Below are 18,322 nucleotides of genomic sequence, written 5' to 3'. Positions count from 1 at the left end.
ACTCCTCGTTTGGGTGGGTGGAGGCTTGTTTGTTTGCCAGACTGCTGTGAGGATTCCCCAGGAGGACGGTGTCAGAGGCTCTAATGAGTCTCTGCTTAACAGAGACTCCCCTGGCAATTGGGACAGAGAGAAACACCTTGCACAACAATTAGCTTTTCACAGCCATTAACAATTTGCAGTCATTAGCACGGTAGATGCACAACAAATAACACTGAGGGAGCAAATACCACTGAGATCACAGCAAGACTCCTGAGCTGCATCAGCCCCAGCAAATCAGGGGTCTGAAATCCTGAGACTACCAGGTAGAGCCTGCCCACTCCAGCCCAGAGACTCTGCATCTGAGACTGCTCCTCTTCCTTTCCATTCCGTCTTTGAAAACAGCTCTGTCAAGCTCCTTCTTTGTGTCAGTAAACTGTAAATCTTTCAGAGGAAAAGTCCAGAAGATACACTGCATAATAAAGCAATTCTGAATTTCCACAAAGACCAAGAAACCTAAAGAAGGTTGAGACAAGTGGTGTGAATAATTAAAATTGGAGTGAAACACCAGCATAACACAATGATTTAGATCCAAAGCCGTTCACAACAGCATCATGGAATACTGGAACTGTGACAATGGGATTGGTTGAATAGTTGAGCTGTACTCATTCAGTGAACTAGAATGCATGCTTTAAAATTGTATTGTTTCACTGCAGGTAGGTTTATCACAAGGATTATAAAGCACAAGTAGCATAAGTTTCTTATTGTAAAGATATACACCTGCTAAAATATTAGTAGCGATTGTCTCCAGGTGCTGGGAAGGGCATGCGATGTCTTTAATTTTCATTTGTTTGCTGTTTCATGTTGCTTTCTAAAATAAATGTATATGCACATGTAATTCTCTAAACTAAAATGGGGGACAGCAGAGTGAGAAAGTAAGCCCTGTCCAGCTCAGTGGGTGGGACATAACTGCAAAAACTTTTCAGTAAATATTTTATTGAAGCATAGTCTGTAGGCATCAATAATAGGTACACTTTGATGGCTTTTTACCCAGTACATAGGCCCAGCTGCAGAACGAGTCTGAAATATCATGATGGCCAGGCTCGTGGGTCCACACATATGTGTCTGTGTGGGGCACACTCACAAATTGGAAGCCCATGGGAATGGGGGAAGAAAGGGTGGTAAATCTTCATTTCATAGAGGCAGAAACTGAGCCACAGGGAGTCGCCATGAGTGAATCCAACAGCATAAAGTGGAACAGCTGGGATGCATTCCCAAGACGTCAGGATCTCATACCAGTGTCTCTGGAGGAAGGACAATATACATGGAACAACTAACAGAAAGCCAGGATATCTCTAGGTGTATGGTAATGGGAGAATACACAAAAATGTGTAAAGGAGGATGTGAAGGCTCATATGTTAGGAGAGAGGGACAGAAGTATCAATTGCCAGCGATTTCTACAAAAGGCAGATGTGATCATTAATTGAGATATGTCAACTTGACTTGAGTAAGAAACACCTAGCATATCAGTAAAGCTCTGGGCATATCTGAGGATAACTGATATGTAGACCAAAATAAGGAGGAAAGGCACACTACAGATATGGATAGTACTAACCAACTGGCATATAGGCTGAACAGAATACGAAAGAAAAGAAGGAAGTCTTCTCTTGTTTCCTTTAAGGAGCTCCACTCTTTGCCCTTCCCTTTGGATGTTCATCTTCAGTTCCTTGAGGCTTCCAGGGCAGACTCTTTCGTTTTCAAATATAGACCCTTTGGGTTTCTAACAATGACCCATACTGAACTCTACAATGAGCTCTGGGCCTTTGATCTTCAACAGGATCCTCCAGGCCTCCAGGGTAGGCAGACATTTTGTATTCTCACACCCTTGATTTCACAGGTGGCCACTGCATATTTTATGTAGAATCTGTTCCTCTAGTGAACCCTAAGACAGCAAACCAGTGATAAAATTAATAGCTTTAAGTTTGGTAACTTGGTGCATTTATGGTCCATGTGGAACTGAGAAGAAGCCTTGAGACTGGTGGACCAATGATACTCTGCCAGAGCTCTGGTCTCCTTCAGAAGTCATGGCTGGCTAAGAAGGAGCATGGGGTCTCATACGTACTTTCTTTATTTTTGCTCATCCATAGGGAAGCAAGGCCCTACTTTTAATCCTTCCACTCAGAAAAAACCCAGCCCTCAAACCTGTTCCCCTTCTGAAATAGTTTTGCTGGGTGACTCGTGCAGGGGGTACCCTGGCAAGAGGTTGCTATGGAGAATGTAGGGAAAGTGCTGAGAATTGAAGGTGATAGCATAAGTCACTTCCCAAAGCAATCTTGGCTAGGAAGGACCAAACTTGGGATGTTTTCAAGGACTCTATGTCACAAGGTAATATCTAGGCATTTGATTTCTTCATTAACTGAGTAGTAGCTCTGTTCTACCCTAAGAGAACTGGATCCAAGACTCGGCAGTACCTTCATGTGAATCACCAGCCCTGCTTTGGCCTCATGGGCTTTTAAGGAAAGGACATATGTGATTGTTCATCTTTCATCTACAGTGAGCAGTGAAATGTCCAGTAGAGAGAAGATATTAAATAAATTGTTAAGAAACAGGCACATCTTCTAAGATTTTCTAAGGCAGTATTCCTTTAAATATTTCACTGCTTTATGTACACTGATTTGAGTCACTGAAATACTGATCACCAGAGGTTTAGGTATAAATGCAGCTGATGAGACTTTCTGGAAATTCTCAAGAGAAATTTCTTAGCAACAGTGACTAGTCATTATTTATTTACCAACAGATAATATTCTGTGTTTTTGTCGTGTATAGACATTTTTGATAGTTCATTTTAATCATTTTTTTGTTCCAGTAAAAGTAGAATCAGGTAGAGAAAAAGAGCAGAAAAACAATCAAAAATTGTAAAGAACCCGAAATTAAATTCTGACCCTTATAATTCTACAACTCTTAAAATTGTTATCACCTAACACAGTTTTCATTCATTTATTGCAGTCTTACTAAGGTCTGGGATTATACTTAATGCTAAAAATATAAAAATCAATCAATAAAACAACATTAAAAATAGATAAAATGATGAAATAAGTTGGATAGTAAGTCATATATAATATGTTTGGTTTCAAGCAACAGAAAAGAAATGGTTAAAACAGAAAGTCTTCTTCATTTCACAAGTCATGGGAAGCCTAGAAGCAGATATTTCCAAATTGGTTCAGCAGTTCAGTGGTATCACCCATGCTCCATTCTATTATTGGATCCTTTGTCTTTGACTTCTTTCATCATGGTAACAAAAATGGTTGTTACAGCTTTAAGTACCATGTTCTCATACAACTACAGTTAGTCAGGGAGGAAAGAAATTCATGATTCTTCTACAACAGAAAACAAAAGTCTTCTGAGAAGAACCTACCAATAGACTGTCCATTTGGTTATATTGAATAGAACTAGATTATTTGCCTAAACCCAAATTAATCACAGGAAAGGGGGACTGGGGTTTCCATACTTGGCGTAAGTAAATTATGTTTCATCCTCTCAGGCTGGGGGAAGGCTCCATCTCTCCTGAGATGCCCCCCAAAATGGAGATCCTGTAATATAAAGAAGAAAATGAAAAGGAGAGTAGAAATTAACCAACAATGTTTGCTGCAGGGTAAACATAGACTCATGCATGTCAGAATGCCTTATTTTTTCTAAGAAATAGAAACTCCCCTCTCCCTTCCTGAAATCCAGTAGCCCAAGGCAACTAGAAAATCTTGGTCTTTTCTTCACAATGCTCTGGCCTTGACTGGACTCAGTGCAGAGAAGGAAAGAAGCTGTTAGATTAAACTCTAGCCCTGTCCTTGAGCTCTAATCACCTTAAACTTTCATGATTCCAACCAATTCTAAAACCCAGCTTGTTTAGGTGAGTGGGAGTTGGGAATGCTGGAGGGGGAGGGTGAAATTCACGTCAAAAAATGAGATATGAAGGGATTTTCCCTCTGAAATGTAAGGTTTCTGCATTTCCTCAGGACTCTGAACTCAAATAGTCTCTCCAGAATGAGAAGGGGGACACATTTAGGGAAGGGCAGGATGGCCTACCAGAGGTGTAATTGAAGGTTGTTTCAGAGGGAAAACAAGCAGACTATTGGGTTCTATTTCCAGAATGCACATAGGAGAGACCTTAAGGGTAAGGGGTTGATTGGAACAGAAGTCCAGGGAGGATATGACTTTGGTCAACATATCCACATACACTGGTCTAACAAGGCCATGATCAGTACACTACTGCCTATATATAAGACTGCTATATATAATGTAATTCTACACAATATAATATCGCTATGTAATTATATCTATCATACTATGTTGACTGATATGGCGTTACGATGTTATGTAATATAATAACACTATAGTGACAGCCACAACCAAAAGTGAGCATTCACTGCTTGTTAAACAGTATGCAAAGTATTGTTCTTACTCATAATCATACTCACAGGTAAGTTTTGATCTAATCTAGAAGCTAAGTACAATGTGATTCTGACAGACGGTGAACCCAGGACTCAGGACTACAGGGCTCTCTGCCTTTAGAGATCCACTCTTCACCCTTTTGCCTTTGGTTTCTATTTGCCTCTTTCCTACCAGGATGCTAATGATTTTAGTGATGACAAGGCCAAATGGTAACCACAGACAAGAGACTTGAGAGAGTATAAGCGAAAATTAGCTCATTGGGAGAAAGAAAATCTACTGGCTACAGAATCGAAAGGAATAACACCAAAAATTATTTTAGATATTCAAAATAAAACAATTCAGAGTTACTTGTGTTACGGTTTCTCTCTAGGTGTCCCCCAAAGCCTCATGTGTTCATAGGTGGGGTTCTGCGGAGGTGACTGGATTCTGAGGGCGAGATACTCATCAGTGAATTAGCATAGCGAGGAGCTTATAGCTCAGTGTGAAGCTGGGAAGTGAAGCCTTCTCTGAGGAGATGTGCCACTGAGGCACGGCCTGGAAGGACGTATCTTCTTCCTCCTGCCTCGATTGCTCTCTGCCTCCTGCCACAATACCACGAGCTGTCTCTCCTCTGGTATGTCTCTCTGCCCTGCCACCTGCCTTGGCACCAGCCATTCTACAGTCTTGGAGCCAGCGTGAAACCTCTACAACTATGAGGTAAAATATATACCTTTCTTCCTTTAAGGTGTGGGTGTTGGGCATTGCTGTCACAGTGTGAGAAAGTAAGAAACTTTGTCTTCTAGATTTCTGGAAAATACAAAAGAGAAAAAGAAATGCGTATCAATAGAAATGATATAAACAGATGACCTTTCTTCATCATAGAATCCATCCAAATGTACGCCTCAGTCACCAGGGTTTTATAATTCCCTCTGTATTTTTCAGCAGGCATTCTGTAGCCTAGGTAGCTGATTAATTTACTTGTTAATTCAAACACTTGCTTCTTCCTTTCATTCATTTGTTTCCCTAGCGATTCTTTAGACATCCATGCAGGCACCAAGAAGGACAGCGGAGACGTGAGAATAAGGAAACGCTACCTTCTACCTTGAACGGGACGGAATTTATTTATTCATTTATTATTATTATTTGTTTTTGTTGGAGACAGGGTCTCACTATGTAGTTGAGACTGACCGGGAACTCACTCTGTAGCCCAGGCTGGTCTCGAACTCACAGTGATCCTCCTGCCTCAGTCTCCTGAGTACTGGGATTACAGATGTGCCCCACCACACCCGGTGAATGGGACGAAATTTAATATACTCACAAGGTGATTTCCCCTTCTGAGTCACGCTCTGCCCTCCATTACCTGGGACCTGCCCTCTACCGTGAACATATATCCTTTCTCCACCTGGCATGACACTGCCATAATCTGGGCAGTTGCCTATCACTGGTGGACTAGGACTACAAGAGAAGGTTCAAAAGATGCAAGAGTGGAGAACAGAGGACCCTGGGTATCTTCCCTGTCTGATGGGAGCAATTTTGGTTCAGAGAACACGAGAGGATTTGAGACGTGGATATCCTATAGGACTTGAAGGTATCACAGCTTCGAGGAACTGATGGATCCTGTTTGATCTCTTCAAAGATTTCATTCCCACCTATAGAGGACTACTAGGCTAAAAGTACCATAGGTGCCAGGGGCAATAATTCCATCTCTGACCCATCCCCCAAGAGCTCACCCTCCAGCCCTGCTGCTGCAGCTGGTGCCTGACAGTCTCTCTTATACTTCTGCCTTTTTGCCTTAACTCATGGAGCCTAACGAAAGTTTTGCCTCTCCAACACTTTCCTCTGTATACCAAAGGGCCAGAGATGAGCATCATTCTTGAAAGATATCTAGAAGTATTCACAGTTCTATATACCCTCTCTAAGCCTCCTGTTACACAAAGCCGCAAGAACTAGGACCCCCCCACCACCTACCCACACACACACAAACTGTCTCACCCTGATCACTTGTAAAGGCCTGTGTGAAAACGGCTCCCTGTAAGGATGGCAGAGTGCTAAGTCCGAGTCAGTAGGTTTCTGGAGGAGGCTTCCAAGAATGACTGTGATGGAATGGATTATAGAATGGGCCCAAAGAGACACCTCACAACACTTGCCACCACATCCTGGACATTTATTTCTGATCATTTCTATGTCCAGATTGCCTCCTTTAAAAGAAAGAGTTAAAACTCCTATCAAGCTTGGACAACCTCTGCCTTTCTGTGTACTGTATGTATTATCTGCTTTTGCAGTGTGCACTGAGAACTAAACTGAGAGATTTGGGAAACTCTGAAATTCACTCACATGTTAGGTTCAGGTTTCATGATAAGCAAGAGCCAAACATAAAACCTGTGGATCTCTGGGTTTGTGGAGTGAGCAGGATGGATGCCACTCCCTGTCCAGTCCTGCGGAAGTGGAAGAAGCCACTATGCGCAAGGACACTGGTCTCGGTGAGAGCCAGTCTGACCCCTTGGCAGCGGGGGGCCTCCAAGCAAAAAGAGGAACCATAGCGCAAAGTGCTGCAGCCTGCAGAACGCCCCAAGGCTCCACAATCACAAGTACCTGTGAATGAGAGAGGGAACCAGGCAGTCCCAGTAGGCATATTTGGTGTCCAATGTCCTGTTTGATCTCAGAAATTGAGAAGACTTTGGGACACGGAAATGCTAAGGCCCGGGGCTGTGCAGTGTAGTGGAAAGAGAACTGGCTGGGGAATCACAAGCTCTGGTCTGATTCTCAGTTCTCTTCTGGCTGGCCACGTGACTAGGAGCAGGTCTCCTAACCCTGAAGAGTCGGGGTTTTCTTGTCTGTCCAATGAGAAGCATGAGCTCTTCCCTAATGACCTCATGCGGCTGGTTTTTCTTAGTTACTTTTTCCGCACACAGTGTACAAACCCCACAGTGATCCTTTAGTCACAATCTGACAACAGTGTTAGGGCAGGATAATGATAAAATTAACATGGATTTTTGTAGCAAATATAACATAAATCACTATTGCTACCGGCCCAGCTGTTTGGTTCTTTTGTGTTTCAATAGAGTCCTAAGGACAGACCGAAAGTTAGAAGCTACTGTAGCCTGAGGGTGTCAGAGAGAACCTTCTAGAAGAGGCGACAGCTAAGTGGATCAGGACTTAAACTATTGGCGGGAGGGACCTGGAAGGGGGAAAAAGGAGACTGGAAGAATCAGGGCACATCAGGAAGTGGGAGTATTTTGAACAGTGGCCAAGAGGCAAGGGAAGTGACCCACTCAGAGGACCTAGAGAAGTTCATGGTCACAGCAAAAGGTACAGAGTCCAAGGACAGGAAGGTGGAAGCCGAAACACAGGCCAGGACATGCAGACGCACATGTGTCCCGCAAGAGTCTATACTTTAATCATTTTGGAAACTAACAGAAGAGGTCCATGCTGGGGGACAGCAGGAGAACCAAGGGCATGCTAGGAGTGGATCATAATCCCGTGTTCGTGTTGTAAGATATGTAACTAATTAGAACACATCTCCCGGAGTCCCACTAACAGCTGAAGTTGACCCAGGTGAGGGTACTGACAACAGGAGTGAAGAGAAATAAAAACACAAGATCTTGCTTAGCAGGGCAAGGCCACATGACGTGCTGACTGAGAGGATATTGGTTTGGGAAGTTGGGTAAGGGGGTGTTAACCTGTTGTGTTCAGGTCCTTTCCAGTTAAGACAGAGCAGCTGTGTCCCCACATTTTAAATTCCTCCAAACATACTCCTGACACGTTTTATCTCTTCTCTCCCCAATATTTTCTTCCATATCTCTATCTAAATATGATCTAGGGCAATGTGAACTATTGTATTAAATCTGGAACTTTTAGTAGTTTAACACAATAGTTCATTACTTGCTCCTGTAAGCGTTCTCCATGGTCATTCAATGGCTTTGCTCCACACATGGGTTGGCAGTGTAGGTGTTTTTCCATTGTAGTACGTTTGTTATTCTCCAGGGACTCAGAATGCTCAGCAGCCAGATGGTAAAAGGGAAAGAGAAAGGGAAGACAGTTCCTGACTGCTTAGAAATACCACCTGCACGTCCCTTAGTGAGACCCTGCTGCAAAGCCACACCTGCAGGCACAGGTATATCCCTACACAGCCACACGAATGAAGAAGTATGAAATCTTGTTCGATAGCTAGCTACCTCTGTCACACCCATAAGGCCTAGGAATTCATTTCTTCTTTGTACTTATTTAGCTTCTCCTCCCACCAGCTGACTGCTGCTAGTCATTGAGATGGTTAAAAACATTTTCATTCATCCAGTTTAGATGTTGGAGAAGGATGGCATTTTTACAATGCCCAAACAAAATAGAGAGGATAATTCACAAAGCTGTCCATCCCAAAGCAAAGTGACAACCACTGTAAGGCTATTAAGCAAGAGGCTTTAAATTCTGGTTTCATCAATAGCTTATAGTATGACTTGTCACTTCACCTTTCTAGACCCCAATTTTCGTATTAATAAAATGAAGGATGTAGGCTATGCCAATGTTTCCCAACCATGTTATATAGTACATTAGTTCCTTAAGATGCTCTCTGAAAAATTATTTTCAGGTCAAATAGATTTGAGAAATACTACAAACTTTAAATTTCTCCTGTGGGACTGAATGCTCCCAGAAGTCATATACTGAGGAAATACGTTCACCTTTTTTTTAGCCTGAGATTTTCTAATCTTGAGAGCTGAAATTTATATATACAAGTATTTAATCTATGTGTGTTAGTCAGCTTCCTATTACTATAACAAAATGCCAGAGATAATCATTTTTTTTAAAAAAGGAAAAGGCCATCTTGGCTTACGGTTTTGAAGGCTTCAGGGATGATCAGTTGGCCCCACTGAATCTGGGTCTGTGGCAAGGCAGCGCATACAGCCGGAGCACATGGTGGAGGAAGCTGCTTAGCTCATAATCACTCTGAACTAAAGTAAGAGGAAGACAATCTAAGGTGCTTTCTTACTCTAAAATTCAATATCACTCATTTGATTATCCACAAAGGCCAACCCTGAGCCAGTTCCCTTGTAACCAGGAATTGAGAGAATGAAACAAGTTTTACCACATTTTCAATTTTAGCTCTCCTTCTAATTACATAAGGATATAAATTGTTTGCACTACAATGAACCATTTCTTTCCAGAACAATGGGGAATTATGACCTGGTTTCTAGGAGATTTTAATAACTTCAAATCAGGAACGAACATAATTTGTACAAATTAAATATGTTCTAATATTCTTTTATATATAATAGCTGCACTGAAACATGGTTCATATATCATGCCTACTTAAAGTATAGAAGTCAATCATTTTTACTATTTTCCCAGAATTGTACAAACACCATCATAATTAGTCTTAGAGCATTTTTACTACAAACAAACCCACAGCCATGTAGAGTAACTCCCCATTTCCTGCAGTCTTCCAACCCCAGGCAATCACCAAACTTCTTTCTGACTCTACAGATTTACCTAGTGCGGGCATTTCAGAGAAACGCAATTATACATTCATGGACAAGTGATTCTATAGACACATGTTTTCCTCCTCTTTGGACATAGACCTAGGAGTCAAATTGCTAGGGATTTATGTTTAACGCTTCTGAAAATTGCAAATCCAATTTTCCAAACTGTATGTGTTATATCATGGTTCCATCTGCAGCATATAAGAGTTCTAATTTTAATATGTTTTAAAAAAGTTTTTTAATTATAGCCATCCTAGTGGATATGAAATTGTACCTGATGGCTTTGATTTGCATCTCTCTCATAATTAAGGAGGTCAAATATTCTTTCATACACTTATAGGCCACTCATCTGTTTTCTTAGGAACATGTATTCAAATATTTTGCTTGTTCTTTAGTTGGGTGATTTTTCTTTTATTAATGAGTTGTCTTTATCCCTCATAAATATATAACTTACAAACATATCCTATGGATTGTCTTCTTAATTTTCTTAATGGCATACCTTATAACACAAAAGTTTTTTTTTTTTAATTTAGATGAACTACAGTTTCTTTCTTTCTTTTATTTATTCATTTTTTTCTGGGCTTTTGAAGATATTTCTATGAAACACTGCTAACCCAAGGTCATGAATATTTATATCCATAATTTCTTCAAAGTATCTTCTGCTTTTGCTATATTTAATTTATTTATCCATTCTGAGATTTAATTTTCTATATGGTATGTGAGAGAGATTCTATTTTATTCTTTCCCATTTGTCTTAGACTTCATTGAAAAACTTATTCTTTCCTTCATTAAATTTTTTGACACTCTAGTTGAAAATCAGTTGAGTATAAATAGGGGTAAAATTTTTATTCTAAATTTTATACATTTGATTTTTATGTTTATCCTTATAACCAAGGCTTACCATACATATCTTAATTTTTTAGATTCCACTTAGATTTATAAATCTAATTTCAGTAAATATGGTAAAATTCTTTTTATGTAGCTGAATTAACACATTTTTTGTGTTAATAAAAATCACATTTGCATATATTATAAATCCAACTGTAAAGTGTTATAATTATTATTTTATGTAATTTTGTGGCTTTTAAAGGAGCTGAGAAAAGAAAGGAGAACAAGTGTACACTTACAAAATTTGTTATATTACACACCTTATTTGTCATTTCTGGTTTTCCATAATCTGTTCCTATAGTTTTCAGGGACCATATGGCATCATTTCCAACATGGCTTTTTTCTATTCATCTTCTTTCTCACTGATATAATCAAATGTATTACATTTCCACGTTTTGGGGTCCCAAATATAATTATGTACATACTGCTTTATATGATTGCTTTTAAAGAGAAGGGAGAAGTAGGTATTTATACACTTTTATAATTACATAATTACCTCTATTGGTGTGCTTTGTTTTATCACATGGGTTTGCTCTCATGTCACCTGCTTTTAGCATAAAGAACTTCTTTTACTATTCATTTTAAGGAATTTTAATAAAAGCAAATTTCCTTAATTTTATTTATCTGCGGTATCTTGATTTTACTTTCATTTTTGAAAGACGGCTCTGTTGACTGTTTTTTTTCTTCTGGCATTTTGAATGTATCACATTTCAAATATGGGGTCTTTGTGGTCTCATTGCTTCTGGAGAGAAGTCACCTGTTAATGTTTTGGAGACTTTCCTTTTGTATGACTTGTTTGGGGATTGAACTCAAGACCTTGCTTGCACTTGCCAGGCAGGCATAATGCCACGGAGCTACATCTCTAGCCCTTGTATGGGTTTTTTATCTCTTGCCACTTTCTAGATTTTTCTCTTTGTCTTTCAGCATTCTAATTATAAAGTATCTGGTTATAGATTTATTTCATTTTATCCAACTTGAAATATGTTGAGGTTTTTAGAAGTAGAGATCACACTGTTTTTCATCAGATTTGAGGATTTTTCAGCCATTATTCCAGTAATTTTTCTATTCGTTTATTTTCTCCTCTCCCTATATAATCTAATTATGCATGTGTCAGTCTTTTAATGGCGTGCTACACTTTTGTGGAGTCTTTTTTAGATTGCATAACTTATATTATTCTATCTTCAGGTCATTAATTTCTTCTATCAGTTAAAATCTATGTTTGAGGCACTTCAGTGAATTTTTCATTTTAATTGCTGTATATTCAATTCTACAACTTTTATGTAGTTCATTTTTATTCCTTATTTGATATGATATTGTCATTAGACTTTCCTTTGTTTCTTTAGTCATGGTTTCCTTTAGTTTTCAACATATTACAGTGAACAGAAGTCTGTTAAGTCCGACATCCAAGGCCCTCCTAGAGGCAACTTCAGTTACTTGCACTTTCTTTTTTTTTTTTTCTTTTTGCCTTCTGAGTAGCTATCATGCTACTCTGTTCTTTTGAATGTCTCATAATTTGTCTGTTGTTGAAAACGACATTTCTGATACTATGTTGGAGCAAACTTATTACTGATTCACTTTCTTTATGCGTGTTTAGAAATTTGTTATATGTTTCTTTGGTAAAGTAACTAATATATACTTTTAAATCTTTAAACATAAAATTTTAAAATCATGTTTAAAAATGTTGTAATATGTACATGTCGTAATATGTACATGTAATAGTACATGTTGGCAGGGCATTATGATTACATTCACTGTGGGAGTTGGTACATGTACATAGAACATCTTGATTCTTTTTTATCCCTTTCCTTTCCCTTCTTTCACTCATCCTTCCATCTCTTGGTCCCCTTCCCAATTTGCAAAAGATCCATCTCTTTATTCCTTATTATCTATCTTTTTTTGTTCCTTATTTATATATTCCATTTTTCATATAAGAGCAGCCATGTGATATTTGAGCTTGTGTATCTGATTTATTTCACTTTACCTTATGGTCTCAGAGTGCATCCATTTTCTACAAATGACTCAAATTTAACCTTCTATATAGCAGAGTAGAACTCTACTGTGTATAAAGTGCACATTTTTTTATAGGCTGCTTACAAGATTTAGCTGCTATGGATTGTGCTGCTATAAATATAGGTATGTATGTATCACTATAATATTGTGTCTTTAATTCTTTGGGGAAGATGCTTAGAATGGAATTTGCTGGATTGCAGACAATTTCTATTTTTAGATTTGTGAGGAATCTCCATACTATTTTTCAAAATGGTTGTACCAGTTTACATTGCCAACAATGTAGAAGTATTCCTTTTTCTCCAAAGCCTTTTACCTATTTTACCTTCCAGTAGGTTGTTTCTGTTTTAATATTTAGATCTTTGATCCATTTTTATTTTAACAGTAAATGGTGACAGCTATGGGTCTAGAGCTTCAATGTTTTGCATGTGGATAGGCCAGTTTTTCAGCAACATTTGCTAAAGAGACTCTCTTTCCTCTATTGTACATTTTAGGCCCTTATGTCAAAGATGAGATGGTTGAAAGTGTCTGGGTTGTCTCCGTACTCTCTATTCTGTTCCATTGATCTACAAGTCTATTTTTGTTGTAGTACCATTATTCTTTTTTTTTTTTTTTTCAATCACTGTAGCTTTCTAATATAACTTGAAATCTGGTATCATGGTACCTCTTGCTTCATTCTTGCTGCCTAGGATTGCTTTTGTTATTCTGGATCTCTTCTAGTTCCTTATAAATTTTAGGACTGTTTTCTCTAGTGAGAAATACCATTGATATTTTGGTTTGGATTGCATTAAATCAATGTATCAGTGTTGGTAGTATGGCCATTTTGACAATATTAGTTGGTCTTTCCTGTCCAAGTATGAGATATCTTTCCATTTTCTGGTGTCTCCTTTGATTTTTTGTTTGTTTGTTTGTTTTAGGACACAAACAGTCTCACTATGTAGTTGAGACTGACCTTGAACTCACTATGTACCCCAGGCTGGACTCGAACTCACAGCAATCCTCCTGCCTCAGCCTCCCAAGTGCTGGGATTACAGGCAAGATTTTTTTTTTTTTAATTCCAGAGTACAAGGTGTTTTACTTCATTGGTTAGGTTAATTCCTAAGTATTTAAATTTTTTGATGCTATTGTGAATGTTATTTTCCTGATACATTAATTCCTAAGTATTCTATTTTTCTTAAAGCTATTGTGAATAGCATTGTTTGACTAATTTTTTTTTGATGGGTTCATTCATTATTGTTCTACAGGAACATTATCAATTTTTGTCTGTTGATTTGGCGTATGCTCCAGTATTCAATTTGCGTATTAATTCAGTGAGTCTTTTGGTGAATTTTTCTTGGTCTTCTACGTAAAGAATCATGTTATCTGCAAATAATGATAATTTGACTTCTTCTTTTCCTATATGTATCAATTTTCTTCTTTTGCCAGATAGCTCTGGCCAATGGTTTGCAAACAATATTGAACAGGCATGGCGATAATGGACATCCTTGTCTTGTTCTTGATTTTAGTGGAAAGCTCTCATCTTTCCCCCATGCAATAAGATGGTGGCTGTTGACTTGTCACAAATGGCCTTCATCAGCCTCAGATAAGCTCCTTCTCTACTTATTTTCTTCAGACTTTTTATCATGAATGGATGTTGAATTCCATCAAAGGACTTTTCTACTGTTTCTATTGAAACAATCATGTGATTGTTGTCCTTGCTTCTGTTTATGTGGTGGTGTGCTTGCTTTGACAGCACATATCCTAAAGCTGTTTATGTGGTATATTATGTTTATTGATTTGCTGGTACACTTTAATAAAATCGATTTCCATTTCACTGTGAATCCTCTGATGTCATTTTTGAGACAATGCAGATTTTATCAGTGCACAGTCTCTCTGCGGTGACCCTGGGCCCTGTGGTATGTCCAAGCTTTGGCTCTGAGCTCTCTGAGAAGAGCTCATCTTAACAGTTATCTTTTCACTTGCTTTCCTCCAATAATCTAGTTGGTTCATGGTTGCGCCAGTCCCTCTCACTAAGCTAGCAGCATCCTCTAAATTGGTATCACCAAAGTCTTTATTGTTCTTTGAGAATACCTTCAAGATTGAACTCTCACTTTCAAAGAAATTCAATTTATTTGGGGAAAATCACATTCTTTTGGCCTCCTTTTCCCTCTGGTAAAATTTCTGAGCCACTGCACTGGATCCAAGAGTAGAGACAATGACCCACTTCTCTCGGAATATCATTTCTGCTCTATGAGCCAGGCACTTGGCAGCTTGGCTTGCTTCTTCCACTGTGGAGTGTTCTCACTGTGAAAAAATTTGGGTGAGGATAACTGGACCCAAGTCATATCAGTCTTTTGTACCTGGGTGGAACCAGTGGAGCTTTAAATGGGGTCAGTGGTGGAAAGGAGTCCTTGGTGTCTTGACACCATTTGTTTGGAAAGTAGGGGAAAGCGGGGAGCTGAAAACCCTGGTAGCCTGTCCATCCTGCCTAGGGAGATAGCCTAGAATGCTTGCCTGGGAGCTTAGAGGAGAGAGAGCCCTCTGTGGGGTGGAGCTTTCATCCTGTTGAGCTAGGGAAGAAGTATAAAGGAGGAAGTGGATTGTGGATAAGTGACAGTCTCTTACTATTATTACAAAGATTTAGTGAGCTTCATTTTTGAAATATTCAATGTGTACAAGGTGCTGATTTGATATACATATACATGACATAAGAGTCATCACGGTTAAATGAATCCACTCGCACCCAACAACACCCATGTTATACATTAGATCTTCAGAACTTGTTTATCTTATAACTGAAACTTTGTACCCTTTCATCAGCATTTCCACATTTTACTCATCCTTGAAGCTCTCGTAACAACTACTGTACTCTCTCCTTTCTTGAGGTGACATTATGAACAGACATTTTCCCAATGAAGATATACAAATGACCAGCAGGTATATGAAAAAAATGCTCAGAATCACTATTGTGAAGGAAATGCAAATTAAAACCACAGTGTGGGATCACTTGACATGGTAAAGTGGAAAGAAGATGAAAGGTAATATTCCCAAGTGTTGGACACATAGTGAAAACTAGTTAACCCTTGCATACTGTTGGTGGGAATGCATATATGCTGAATATACAGCCAAGGAAAATACAATCACAAAGAAAAATGAAACCCTGTTATTTATAAGAACATAGATGGAACTGCATGAAATTCTGCTAAAGGAAGAAAACCAGACACTGAGAAAAATACTACTTGGTCTCCGTATATGTGGAATCTAAAGAAGCCGAAATCACAAAATATGAGTAGATATTTTTCCAAAGAAGATATGCTAATAATGAGCAAATATATGAAAATATATATTCATAAAAATATCTATTTGGCTCTTTTAATTAAAATTTTATTTGTTTACTTTTAATGGACAGAATTATAAATATTGTGGGGTTACAGTGTGATATTTGGGAATTTTGTGTCTTTTGAATTTATCATCTCATGACAGGTTATCAATCATCTCATTTATCATTTGTGATGGAAACATTCTAGATCCCCTTTTAAGCTATTTTGATTCTACAACACAATATTGTTGACTATACTCTCTATAACAGAACACTAGAACTTATTCCTCTCTTGTGGTTAAGACTTTATAACCAGTTTCTTCCCACCCTGCCTTTTTCCCTACACTTCCTGTCTTCTCAGAATCACTGTTTTACTCTCTGTCACTATGAGTTCCCTTTTTTGGATTTTATCTATGAGTGAAATCGTGTGGTATTTGTCTCTCTTGGCCTCCTTTGCCCATTTTTTAAACTGATTTTTTTTTTTTTGCTATTCACTTATATGAGTTCCTTATTTTTTTGAATATTAACTTATTAGGCATATGCTTTTCTAATATTTTCTTCCATTCTAAAGATTGCTTTTGCATTTTAATTTCCTTTACCATGAAGAAGTTGTAATATGGCAGGGTGTAGTTGTGTATGCCTGTTTTCTCGGCTCTCAGGAGGCTGAGATGGAGAATCACTATGAGATCAAGGCCAGCCTGGGCTACAAAGTGCATTCCCAAATTACATAATGAGATCTTGTCTCAAAGAAAAAACACAGTACCCCATTTGTTTATTATTTATTTATTTTTGTATCAGGGATCGAACTCAGGACCTTGAGCTTGTGAGGCAGGTGGCAGCACCACTGAGCTAAGTTCCTAGTCCCTGTTTATTTTTGCTTTTGTTGGCTTATCCAAAAACATCTCCAAGAAAAATGTCACAAAACTTCTGTTTTCTCCCAGGAGTTTTATATTTGAGATCTTACATTTAAGTTTTTAATTTTAGTTCATTTTTGCATATAAGACAAAGATGCATTTTCCCTCTCTCTTTTTCTTTCATTAACTTTTAAAATATTTGTTTTGTATGGGGATATCCAGTTTCTCTAGCACCACTGATTCATGGGATAGAATTTTCTTTTCCCCTTGTATATTCTCAGTGCCCTTGTCAAGATTAGTCGACCTTATAGATTTCCATGAATAAAATATTTTTTATTTACTTGTTGTATGACTTGTCATACTTGTTGTATGACTTTAGGGATTGATTTTGTATAGAGTTGAAACAGCTGCTTTTGCTTTTTTTTTTTTTTTTTTAAGTGACTACTAACTTGTTAAGGTTGTTTCGTAGAGAAGCCTATCTGTCGAGCTTTCTTACTGCCATTCTGGAAGTCATAGCTCTACAATCATTTTTAGATGAAATTTACATGATTAAGGGAAAGGAAACATATTAATGCAAATACAAGAAGAATAAACTTGAAGCGCAACTAATTTGTATATTAGTGGTAATTAGCATTTATAGATAGATCTATTAGTAGCTCTCATTCACTGAAAACTTGCCTCATTTGTGCTGTAATTCATTAATTGGAAAAATATGTTGAATGATGGGGCTCTAATGTGGTTTTACTTCTTAAATAAATTCCAAGATTTGGATATTAAATTGCAGTGGGGCATTAAATAAACACTACATGGGATAATAAATCCTGATTATATGTGTTGTCTGTAATACAGATACTTTGGTATTTTAAGTGTCAGTGGGATATATACTCATTAACTAGAGAGGTCTTAATATGGCTGTTCTTTACCACCTCTTATATTTGTACAACTTGCATAGTGAGAAATCATTTTGCATAAACCACAAAGCATCTTAGTTAATTAAAAAAAGATTCAGACTACCCAGTGCCTAGAAAATCACTGTTAGAAGATACAGATAATGCAACAAGTGTAGTACAAGATACCTGCACACTGAGGTGATACTCTTAAATAAAATAAATATAAAGACTCAGTCCAAAAATGGGCACCTGAAATGAACAGGCATTTTTCAGACAAAGAAGTAAACCCACTAAATAAATATATGAAAAATGTTCAACATCACTGGTCATTTGAGAGATGTAGATGAAATCAACACTGAGATTCCATCTCATCCCATAAAGAATGGTTGCTATCAAGAAATAAACCAATAACAAATGCTGGCAGGGTTATGGGGAGAAAGGAACCCTTCTCCATTGTTGGTGGGCCTGTAGACTGGTGCAACCACTGTGGAAATCAATTTGGGGACCTCAAAC

The 18,322-nt window shown here is 38.2% G+C and overlaps 1 long non-coding RNA gene across 11 annotated transcripts in view; it reads right to left on the bottom strand.

The window, feature by feature from the left end:
• Positions 1 to 795: 795 nt before the first annotated feature.
• LOC104873444 overlaps positions 796 to 18,322 on the bottom strand; it is a 160,400-nt gene continuing 142,873 nt past the window's right edge. For 10 of the 11 annotated variants that reach the window (XR_004514862.1, XR_004514861.1, XR_004514867.1 and 7 more), the window contains 3 exons: positions 9,227 to 9,344; positions 5,132 to 5,208; positions 796 to 3,566 (listed from right to left, as the gene is read on the bottom strand). This is a non-coding gene — a long non-coding RNA (uncharacterized LOC104873444). The remainder of the gene's footprint in view (positions 3,567 to 5,131; positions 5,209 to 9,226; positions 9,345 to 18,322) is intronic. The other variant, XR_004514868.1, reaches the window with a different exon arrangement.

The sequence above is a fragment of the Fukomys damarensis genome, unplaced genomic scaffold (genome assembly GCF_012274545.1).
Source record: "Fukomys damarensis isolate Sample0158 unplaced genomic scaffold, DMR_v1.0_HiC HiC_scaffold_31, whole genome shotgun sequence".
In the NCBI taxonomy this organism is placed as follows: domain Eukaryota; kingdom Metazoa; phylum Chordata; class Mammalia; order Rodentia; family Bathyergidae; genus Fukomys; species Fukomys damarensis.
Note: the sequence above shows the minus strand (reverse complement) of the source record. Positions and strands in the feature narration are given on the sequence as shown.